Source organism: Bos indicus x Bos taurus, chromosome 2 (genome assembly GCF_003369695.1).
Source record: "Bos indicus x Bos taurus breed Angus x Brahman F1 hybrid chromosome 2, Bos_hybrid_MaternalHap_v2.0, whole genome shotgun sequence".
NCBI lineage: Eukaryota > Metazoa > Chordata > Mammalia > Artiodactyla > Bovidae > Bos > Bos indicus x Bos taurus.
The window spans coordinates 24,049,341-24,061,394 of NC_040077.1; positions in this window are offsets into that span (position 1 = coordinate 24,049,341).

A 12,054-nucleotide genomic window follows, 5' to 3' on the forward strand; every position below is an offset into this window, starting at 1 on the left:
AGACTGAGTCAGGTCGGATGCAGGTTCTGTGGTTGGGTCAAAGTTCAGCAGTGCTGAGAAGACAGGTGGGGATAGGTGGTGCTCTCACAGGCTTGAAGTTCAGAGTTTGGGAGGCACTGCCCATGGCCAGAGCAGTGGTTGAGGATGTGAAACTGTCAAGGAGGAGTAGGCAGGAGGCAGCCCTTCACTCTCATCTTAAACCAAATGCTCCAGCCACACTGAACACCTTGCAACTTTTCTGAAGAACCTGAACTTTCTTTGCCTAACTCTGGGACTTCACATGTGTTGCTACCTCTGCCCAGAAGATACATAATCACCTGATCACACCCTACACACACTCAGGAATCACTTTTCATGGAAAGCCTTCCCTGATCCATGTCATACCCTAAGACTGGATTAGGAGTCCTTCCCCATGCACTCCTATGGCCTTCTTAGAAATACCACCAGAGGATGGGGATTGTATGTCTCAAAGGGTTTCAAACTTATTTCTAATTTCTTCAAAAGAAATCTTAACTCAGAACCGAAGGCAAAACCTCAGAGCAGATGTCTGAGGAAGTGGAGGCAGGAGAAGGAGGGAGACCCAAGGCCTGCCTGCCTGGCCCCACTGCTTATTCAAGGAGGTCACCCTGAGAAATTTCCAAGGGAAAGCTAAAGGGATTCAGAAAATGCTTTTCAAATCCCAGAACTAATTTATACCATTGATTATACATAAAATACATGCATTATTCATTTAAAACTATCCAGTGAAGTACTTATTTATATTAACACTATTAATCACTGAAATGGTTCCAATTTGTATGGCATGGACACCAGCTAATCAGAAATATACCAGCTATTAGCCAACATATAGCTGTCCCACTGCATACTAGATGAATGTAAGCACTGAACACTTATAAAATCCTTCCACTAGAAATCCTCCATTAGTGTGTCTGCTCTCCAGACTATGAATCACGAGCACTCAGCTATACTCCCCTGAGCTAAACAATCACTTTTTAACCTAATTGTGTGACCTTCCTTCCTGCCCATCATTTTGCATGATGGTGAACACCCCTCATGGATAACGAAGTATGAAATGAAGGAGTTGGGCCTCCCAAGAGGCAACGGGAATGATGCACATAGGATCTGAAATGCAAGTTTCAGGGCGCCTCATGTCACCTCCAAAGAAGTGGTTGTGGAAACAAGGAAGTATCCAGATGAGCAGATAGTTAGGGACTGGCGAACATCACACACAATATAGTAGCCTGGGAGGAATAACCCACAGCTGTAAGAATGAGAGTTGAAAGAATGAGTGTGTTTGCCAGTGTGCCAGGAGTGGGATGGAGCCCCGTGGGCCCTGCTAATGTGACTGTACACTAACTGCTTCAGCCAGAGGCCCCAAGTCCAGAAGGCATCCACCATATGCCCGCCTCACCATGACACCTGGGTGTGCCCAGTATCCCTGGAAACATGTTAACAAATTGGTTGAAGTTAGTGGGGAAGGGAACTGAGGCTCTGCAGTGCAGGAGTGGGCATGAAATGTTTCACTGTAAATCCTTCATATAATGTGACTTTTGTATGTCCACATATAAAAGTGATGTGAAGTGAAGTTGCTCAGTCGTGTCCAACTCTTTGTGACCCTGTGGACTGTAGCCCACCAGGCTCATCCATCCATGGGATTCTCCAGGCAAGAGTACTGGAGTGGGTTGCCATTTCCTTCTCCAGGGGATCTTCCGGACCCAGGGATCGAACCCAGGTCTCCTGCATTGCAGGCAGACGCTTTAACCTCTGAGCCACCAGGGCAGACCTCCACATATAAAATCACTGGCCTTTTCATTTGTCTGCCTGGTCCATGAAATGATGAGTCCCTTGAAGGCAGAAACTATGTCCTATTCACCTCCGTATCTGTGGCACCAAATATAGCATGTGGTGTGTAGTAGGAAGGCAATAAATGGACAGATGGATGGGTAGGTGACTGTGTAGATGAGCAGATGGATAAACTCAGTTTTCATCAGACCAGCAGTTTTAGCACCAAAGAAGTCTGACCCAGGGACCGAGGGCAAAGAGCCAGGAAAGGAAAATCTCACAGAATCAAAAAAGTGAGGCTTAAAATCTAACTGCAGAGTGCTGGGCAGCAGCTGCAGAAGGGTATGATGGTAAGACTGACCCCTGCTAAATGCTGTCTCCCTGCCCAGCCCCAGAGCTGGGTGCCATCCAGGGCACAGGCTGGGAGTAAACTGGACTCCCATGTGCACAGTAAGATTTTCAGCAAAGTCACCAGAGGGACATTCGAAGCCTGATGTTCAGGGCTTGTAAGATACTTATCTATCTTGACTTGAGTGGCTTTCCAGCCCCTAGAAAGAAAATGAGCATTATAAAAGGCTCTTAATTGGCCTGGATAGTGCCAACAGTAACATAAGTTACCATGGTAGCAAATACATACACTTCCTTCTCAATAAACAATACCTCCTTATCTGCTTTCTAACTGAAGAATGAATGAAAGAAGAAGAAAAGAAAGCAAAGCCACATTTTCTGCAAAATATGCCTATTTCCTTCTACTTTTCCTTTTCAGAATTCTAGCTGTTGCCTGAGATGCTGCCCTGTGATCATTTGGATCTCAAAGAGCAAACCACCATTATTTCATAACAGATGAAGTAAAGCCGTGCAAGGCGCATTTTGCTCCATTTGGCGGCTGTAAGCTGGAGGGCCTGTTGAGGCACCAGAGGGAATCTGAAGCATTATTCAGAGTCCACTCACCATGATATTTGAAGTAATTATGGAAGGAGCAATGGAAACACGAACAGCTTTTGGAAATGAATTCTCTCTTCAAAGTGGAAAGGATGATCTTACAATATTTTAGGATGACATGATGTGTGGATGCTTTTAAAACTTCTTTGGTGAAGACAATCTGGAATCAGAACCCAACTGAAGATTAAAGGGCTTGGGGGCGGGATGGGGTATGAACTTACTTCTTTGTTTCATTGGTTCAGCTCCACTCTTTCTCCTTCATAGAAACCAGACACAGGAAAAAAAGAAAAAGAAAAACCCTCTGAGGTCATCTTATGGATGCCCTGCAGGGTTAGTGCCAGTCTATTCTCCTTATGTCTGAGTGAAGTGCTTTATTCAGGCAATTTTGAAAGGATTTAAGTAATGCAGTTGCCACCACTTCCTTTGGCAAATTTTAGTATTCATAGCCTTGAGCAAAGGTTTGGGAGGGCGTTTTTGTTTGGTTTTGGGGTTTTTTTTCTTTTGCTTTTAGAAAACGGAGAGCTGCTTTCAGGCCAGCAATCTACAGGCTCTGCTGTTGGCAGAAATGCCAGAGATGTTCTGGGAACCTCTCTGCTAAGAGCAGGCTCCCACAATGCCTCAGTATCAGGGGGACTTTCGAGTTGTTTTGGAATCAGAGAAAATCTCATTTTCAGCCTTTTCACATTTTGCCTACATTCTGGAGGGAACTGTCAAGTACTGCAAGCCAGTCTTTCACTGGGAATCCCTCACTGACATCCCCTCCTCACCCCCACCCCTCTTGCTAAGGAACAGGCAAGTCACAGAAGGTTCATTGCATGGCCCAGCATGAAAGCTTCTGCCCAAAGGATTGTTGGTGACACACCCGGGGCCAGTTAGAGTCTGTCTCTTGGAGCATCTTGACAATGAGACGTAAGAGCGCTGATTGGCAGTGGGCAGTGAGAGTCCACAAGCTAAGCAAAGTTAGGGGTTAACTGAAGTCACGAGTACCCCTGAATTGGGACTAGCAGAAGTCCCTAAGAGGTGACTCATTGGAAAAGACTCACGCTGGGAGGGATTGGGAGCAGGAGGAGAAGGGAACGACAGAGGATGAGATGGCTGGATGCATCACCAACTCGATGGACGTGAGTCTGAGTGAACTCCAGGAGTCGGTGATGGACAGGGAGGCCTGGCATGCTGCGATTCATGGGGTCACAGAGTCAGACATGACTGAGCGACTGAACTGAACTGAAGTCCCTAAGGTAGAAAAAAGATGTAGAGGATGGAAGATGATACAGGAGGTAGGTAGACGCTGGGAAAATCCAAGGAAAGACGGGAAGAGCGCCACCACTTCGATTCCTTGTGGATTCGAAATGTCATCCTGAGGGAGCAACAAGACAGACCCCAGAGCAATCTTAGCTCTTTCCAGTTCCCGAACTCTATTCCCTCTTCCATGAGGACCCTCTGTCCTCTAGCCTGGGCTCCTGCAGGACCCCATCTCTGCATCGCTGGTGTGTCCTTACAAAATCCCCCATTACTTGGGGCAGCCTGAGAGCATCTCCAAACCAGAAAGAGACTCTCGCCCACATGGGGCATTCAGAGATGGACTCTGGCACAATCTGCCACACAGCTCTGAATGGAAGCACACTGGAACAGCAGGTGGAGTCGGGGCAGAGTCATAGATCTGCCCAGTCCTCAGCACCTCTTCCCCTCAGGCAGCAAGGCTGGGAAGACACAGACCCAGGAGCCAGGGTGAATGGGGCCCCCAGAATTGTACAGGTCAGCCCCGCCTGGTAGCACTTTAGGGGCCAGAAGTAGGAAAGCTGGTTCCCTCGGCATCTGCAGACCCTGAGCCCACCCCTCCCCATCCCTGACCCTCCAACATGTGCTATCTCATTGTGCCTCCAACTTTCAAACCCCAAAGTCACCTGGCTCAGTCCCCCTTTCCCTGCTCCCACATTGTGGTTGTTTTTCAGCCACTAAGTCATGTTGACTCTTCAAGACCCCATGGATTGCAGCACACCAAGTTTTCCTGTCCTTCACTCTCTCGTGGAGTTTGCTTGAACTCATATCCATTGAGTTGGTGATGCCATCCAACCATCTCATTCTCTGTCGCCCCCTTCTCCTCCTGCCCTCTATCTTAACCAGCATCAGGGTCTTTTCCAGTGAGTCTGCTCCCATGACAACCCCTGTTACTGTGATGTGAGGGACCCAGACCAATAGCATGAGTTGACCATGACTTTTGACCGCTAAGAAATGGCAACTCTTCCTCCCTCTGAGTAAGGAGCCTGTGATCTCAGGAGAGGGCAGGGGCAGCTACTCAGGTGCTCCTCTCCTATGTAGGCACCTGTTTTGCTCTCTGATCAGGAGAAACTGGGGTGCTAAAGGAGGAAGATCAGTGCAGAGCAAGCACATCTATCACTAAATTTCTCTGCAGCAACTCATTACCAAAATAAATTGTAAAGAGAAGGAAACTCTTGTGACTGCACTTTGTGAAGCAAAAATGCACCTTATTAGTGTGTTTGATTTTGTGTAGTTGCGAAGGAGGAAGAGGCAATTGGTTTATTGGGTTTTATGTTCCAAATCTAGTACTTGTAAGTAGTGGGAAAGGGAAATGTGTTTTTAAATTTTTTTCTGATTAAGATTTTTAGAATAAGCAATTCCAGAAGTTTTCTGGAATTTGTGGCCCAAAAAAGTAGGTGGGGCAAAAATCAGCTTTCCCCTCATAGCACTGTTGGTCTTTTATCTTAATACTGAATTCCTTAAATCTCTATATAATATAGTTTTTGTTCCCAACACGTAATTTTAAGTTCAGGACGGTCCATTGTCCAGATCCCACATGCTCAGATCTTTCTGTTTGCTGTGGACTCCCGTAGAGTCCTGGCTCTGGCCAGCAACACCTCACAGGCCATCGTGCAAGCTGGCGGGGGTGCCGGCCTGGAGGGCCACTCACAGGCGGGACGCATCCATGGAAAAAACTGGGATAGAGGCAGGCACATGCAGGCCTGTTTCCTCAAGAAATGCATCCCCTGAGACTTTGTATTTAACTAACACACCCTGCTTCCCACCCTCAAATCCAGGGTGGGTCCATCAAAAACTAGGGAAATGTCTACAAGATGCAAGAGGATCCTCTGGCTCCAAAAGTTAGATCTAAAGAAAAGCTTTGAGTCCTAAGAGAATAAGTAATGGGTGCCACAGACAGGGAGAAAAAGATTTCTTGCCTTCATTCAAAATTTTTATTTTTTATTTATTTTTTAAATATTTACTTTTATTTATTTATTTGGATGCCCTAGGTCTTAGTTGTGGCATGTGGGATCTAGTTCCCTGACTGGGAATCGAACCCCAGCACCTTGCATTGGGAGCAAAGTCTTAGCTACTGGACCACCAGGGAAGTCCCATTCAAAATCTTCAAATGCTTTCACCAGTTGGAATGGAGCTGGAATGACTGACAGCTGTGTGCTATTTTTTTCAGTTAAGACCTCTCCCCAGAGCGGAGCTTATTCTAGTAGGGCTTTGCAATGCATGCCTTGCTGTCCAGATGGTTCCCTTCCATGCTTCTGACTTTCTGAAATTCTTTTGCAAAACAGTATCTCAAATCTCTTGCTCATGGGTCTATCAAGGTTCTATGTGAGACGATCATACTAAGTGGAATAAGTCAGACAGAGAAAGACCAATATGATATCACTTACATGTGGAATCTTAAAAAATAATACAAATGAACTTATTTACAAAACAGAAACGGACTCACAAACATAGAAAACAAACCTATGGTCCCAAAGGGGAAAGGAGGGGGAGAGGGATAAATTAGGAATTTGAGAGTAACATATATACATTATCATAAACAAAATAGATAATCGACAAGGACCTACAGTATAGCATAGGCAACTATTCTCAATATGTTATAATAACCTATATGGGAAAAGAATCTGAAGAAGTATATACATTTTACTTACATATACTTCACTGTACACCGGAAACGAACACAACATGTAAATCAACTATATTTCAAAATAAGTAAATAAATAAATTGCAATGGTAAAAACAGACAAACAAAAAAGATTCTCTGTGAGGATTTGGAACAAGGCTCAGCATTCACCAGGACGACTCAGCCTTCTTTTCTTTCCTGCGATTGCTATGTTAATGAATCTGTTGGATAGTCAACCTCAGGATTCTAGCAGAGGGATCTGTGGCCCTCGGAAAGGAAGAGAGGCCCTGGCCAGGCAGAGGGGGTCGGGGAGTTTAGGAAGGCTTCCAAGACTCAGACCATTGTGTGGAGATGTAAAAGATCACAGCTCTCTGGGCTGTTACCAGTGATAAATGGCTGGGCGGGCAGTTGTGCACAGGAATTGCTGAAATTGAGGAAGCCTCCTGGAATGAACAGCAATTGAGGAGGAAGCTAGAGGCCTATGGCAGAGTGACCTCAGTGTCCGAAAAGCCGTGTGTCACATTGCTGTAATAATTTACGACAAACATTTCTCTGTCTGGGATTTGCCTTTAAATAGAAATCACAGATGATGCAAGCTCAGGGGCATCACCTCTAGGCACAAAACCCTCCAGTGGAGAAAACTGCACGGAAGGCTTTCACGGGTTTTGGGGGCTGTGGCATGAAAGAGCCCAGCTGTTCGTGTTCCATCTGCTATTTTTTCAAGGTCAGTGGATATGGGAAAGTTGTAGCTGGGAATGAGTAGCTTTTACCTCACAGGCTCTTAACAGACTCAGGGTCTGTGCTCATTGTGGTGTCTGTATTCTCCTAAGCAGCTCAGCCCCCAGATCTGTCTCTTACAGGCTCACCCATTTGGAGTTCATGAGCATCTCAGGACTCAGGAGAGGTGCAGCGATGTCCACTGGTCTAGACAAAGGAGCTCATAGCCAAGGAGACCCTCCGGGCCCATGTCAGCCACACAGATTTCCACTGGCTCCCACCCAAGGAGCCCGTGGTCTCAGGCCCAGCTCCTTCAAACTGCAGTTCTGCCTGGCCTTCCCTAGCATTTATGGTTCACGGACTTGCCTCCTCTTCCTCTTGGTCTCAGGGAAAATTTCTTCGCTTGCATTTTCTCACAGAGGACTGTCTCTTAGTTTGAGCCAAGGAAAGGGCTTGACTTGGTCATCACAGCTTAAGTACTGGAATCTTCCTGTGTCTACTCCCCATCCTCCTAGTCAAACAGGGCAACTCTGATGCTTATCAGGGAGCTTCTGAGAGCAAGACATTCCACTTTTCAGGCCTCAAAGTGAGTCAACAAAGAGACAGAATCCATTCTTAAGCAAATGCTGTCTTTATGGATATTGGACCCAAACAAGTTCTGTTACATGGAACATACTGATGGAATTTAACATGTAGAATATCTAAAACTTAATGCCAAGAATTAATGCTTCAAAATAGACATGGAGGTGAAAGATCACAAAACATAGGTCACAACTGAAACACACAATACAATGTTCTGAAAGCAGAGATCCAGAAAAATGTCTGTTAAAAGCAAAACATGGTTAGAAACACGCTGATATCAGGACTTACACATATAGACATACAAGTGTAGGTTTGTGTGTACATGTGTATTTGTATACATGCATGTGTGTTTATAGGTACACACATACATGTGAACACACACACATACATTTATATGTATAAAGAGAGAGTGGTGGACATGAGGAAAGATCTCTTGACCACCATTCTTACTTCCATTTCCTATTTCTAAGCAGCAAACAAATTTGCCCTTAGGACTAAAGTTTTAGGTTAGAGGAAATCTCTGGGACATTGGAATCAGGGCATCAGAGCAGCTAATGGGAATTGCTTTTCATATCTCATGACACCATGTGATTCACCTTACACAGGGCTCTGGTTACCAGCCCCTTTCCGCTCCTGTGCCTTCACTCACTCCCTTCCTTTCGGTTTCATGTCCCTGATCTCAGACGTAGTACGGACTATCTTAGGGAATTATCTGCATGGAATCCTGTCAGTCTGGTTTATTGTACTGGATAGCAGGTAGATGAATTATTTTTTGGTCAACAGGCAGAAGAGAACAGCAGTGAGCCCGGATGCAAAGGTATGTTTGCCCAGGCAGCTGTTCCCACCTGTCTTTCCAGGTAAAGAGCAAAAGGGGATGTAAGCCATCACCAACACTGAAAATCCCGTGTTGAACTGGAACCAGGACATCGGAGTAGAGGCTCTGGATAGGATTTAAGGCAGCAGAACTCTTTCACTGACCACGGGGACCCCTGTCATCTGGAGCTGAGCACTTTCTTCTTCTGGGAGCAAATAATCTTTGTTCTCAGTGCTGCTTTTAGTTTATCAGATGTAGGAAAATCTTCAGTGTGTCAAAGTTAGAGTGCTTGACCCTTGCTGTTCTAAGATACGTACTGCTTCAGGGCTCCCATCATTCTTCCAGAAAGCTCACAGGACAATATGGAAATTTTGCAAAAAAGGAAAATCCTGGGGCTCACAGAAGACTGAGATGAGGGAATTCATATTTCCATTTACTCTTTGTGACTGCTGTTACTAAGAATACGCTAAAATTGTTATGTATTTTTCAGGCATTTGGCCAAAGCACCAAGCCATTTTGAGTTTGACTGGAAGGAGAACTATTCCCTCAAAATCACTACTTTGATAAATATTTTTATTTTATCCCCTTGATGGATTTAATTCAGTCATTTGCTTATTGCATTGAGAGATTCAATGGCAAAGATATTTAATTATGCCTAACCTTTATCCCATTAAGTAGATTAAAAGTCTAAAGCATTGGCTAGCCTCCTGTATAGAGCTGGCTTGTTAGATATGTACGTTCAACTGCAGCTTGCAAAAAAAGCAAGAAATTACGTCAGCCTTAAAACAGTACTTATTCAGGATTTGGTTCTATTTTGAGCTGATGCTTGGCTTAATTTTACAAAGCAAGGAAATAATAGGACAGTGAAGGTACTGAATTCATAAATACATTTCTGTTAGCAAGAAAGGCCAAAAAAGTCATCCAATGTAAATTTACCCTCAGCTACTGAGTGATTGCTCTTTCAAGGACTTGGGAAATTGGCAAGACTTCTGGTTCTGTGCCAGCAATGTTCTTAAATGTGGTTTTATAACAGGAAAAAAAAAATGCTACACTTAAGAGAGTAGATGCAGGAATCTTATTTGGGTGAGGTCTCTCTCAATGGAGGGCTTCCCTAGTGGCTCAGATGGTAAAGAATCCACCTGCAATGTGGAAGACCTGGGTTCGATCACTGGGTTAGGAAGATCCCCTGGAGGAGAGCATGGCAACCCACTTCAGTATTCTTGCCTGGAGGATTCCATGGACAGAGAAGCCTGGCGGGCTACAGTCCATGGGGTCACAAAGAGTCAGAAATGGCTGAGCTACTAAACCTCTCAATGGAATCCCTAAAAGGGAGTTGAGGGAGAAATCTACACACTGATGTCTAGTATTTTCTCTACTTGCCTCAGTAAGCTGGTAAGTATCTTGATAAGAAACTTCAATTGTGAATGATGCATATGCCACAATATCTTGATGCATGACAAAGTTTTTCTTGACACTTGATGCTGAGACACAGGAGATGTTATCTGTGCTAAAAAGCATACGAAAAGTCCACACTGGGGAGGGTGTGTGTGTATGTATGTGTGTGCACGCATGTGCACACTAGTATGCTGGTAAATGTTTAACAACCAACCCTCTGAAATAAAAATAAAAAACCCTAGTGTGTAGCATTTGCCAATTTCTATGATGTAAATACTCCCACCACAGCTGATTTCAAGGTCCCAGTAAGACTTCACTGAACACGGTAGGGAAGAGCACAGTAGCACACTATTATATAATATTCCCAGCACTCAGATACCGTGTGTGTGTGTGTGTGTGTGTGTGTGCGTGTGTGTGTGCTCAGTCATGTCTGACTCTTTGTGGCCCTAAGGACTGTACCCTGCCAAGCTCCTCTGTCCATGGGATTTTCCTGGCAAGAATGGGGGTCTGGAGATGAGAGTTCGATCCCTGGATCAGGAAGATTCTCTGGAAGAGGAAATGGCAACCCACTCTAGTGTTCTTGTCTGGATAATTCCATGTGGAGATGGCTCACTCTGTAGGTCCCCAGAACTTCACTGTCACTTGACACAGATATAATATATAATCAGGAAGTAATAGACTTTTGAGTATTTATTAGCCAGAGTGTGAACTGTAGACTCCCCAAGAGTTTGGGTGACATTAATGGCAAGCCAAAAATGAAAATATGGGTTCACTTCGGCTGATGTCACCTCACAGCACAGGATTTTAGTACAAACTTTTCAACTAATTACTCATAGAACACTGTTTATCTTTACAGTATCTGGATTTTTAGCAAAGAAAATGTATTTCTGTAAATATCCTTTTGTGTATCAAAGAGCACAGAACAAGGGCTGCTGTCACTCTCATTGGCTGGTTCTTTCATGTCGTGGACTACAGTCACATATTTTTGTTGTTGTTGTAAAACCTTCACATACACCCTTGCTTTAGCAACTGATCCAGTCCTCCTGACCACAGACATGGGTTTATGACCCCGGTCTGCCACGTTAGAGTATTCCATCACTTTGGGAACAATAGTTGGTCCATGGCATCTGTGTTTGACTTCCTGAATCTAGCTGAGACTAGCTTAGTCCCTGGTCTTCTCAGTCCCAGCTACACAAGCTAGTCAATTTCTTTCCTGCCTCTTCCTCATCCTTCTTACTTATGCTGGTTGGTTTCTGTCACTTGCAACCAGGAAGTTGCAACTAATAAAGAGACTGGAACAGGCCAAGAAACCCTCTATTTAAAATTACTGAGATTGAGGATGGATAGAAGGAAGGAAGGAAAGGAGAAAGGAAGGAAAGGAAAGAGGAAAGAAGGGGGAAAACAACAAAAATATAAACAAGGGAGAATCAAATTTAAATAAAATATTCATGTGTGGGAGGTAGTTGGAAGATCTGCCTAACAGATTCTCAGCAGTATGTGCTGCTTGCATTCTAAGTTTTTCAGTCGTGTTCAACTCTTTTCGACCCTGGACTGTGGTCCACCAGGCTCCTCTGTCCATGGGATTCTCCAAGCAAGAATACTGGAGTGGGTTGCCATGCGCTCCTCCAGGGGAATCTTCCCAATTCAGGGATCAAACCTGCAGTTCCTGTGGCTCCTGCATTGCAGGCGGATTCTTTACTGCTGAGTCACTGAGGAAGCCCTCTTGGCAATATATTTGCGACTAAATCTTTATGAATCCTTACCCCTCCAAAAATCATTAGAAATATTCTTCTGAAACACTCAACCTTTCCAGATATTTTTTCATAAATCCTTTCTTAACGCAAGTTTTGCATGTAAGGAAGCAGGAGCAGAAGAAGTGACTTGTTCATAGTGATTTTATGCAGAGACTAGATAAGAGTAC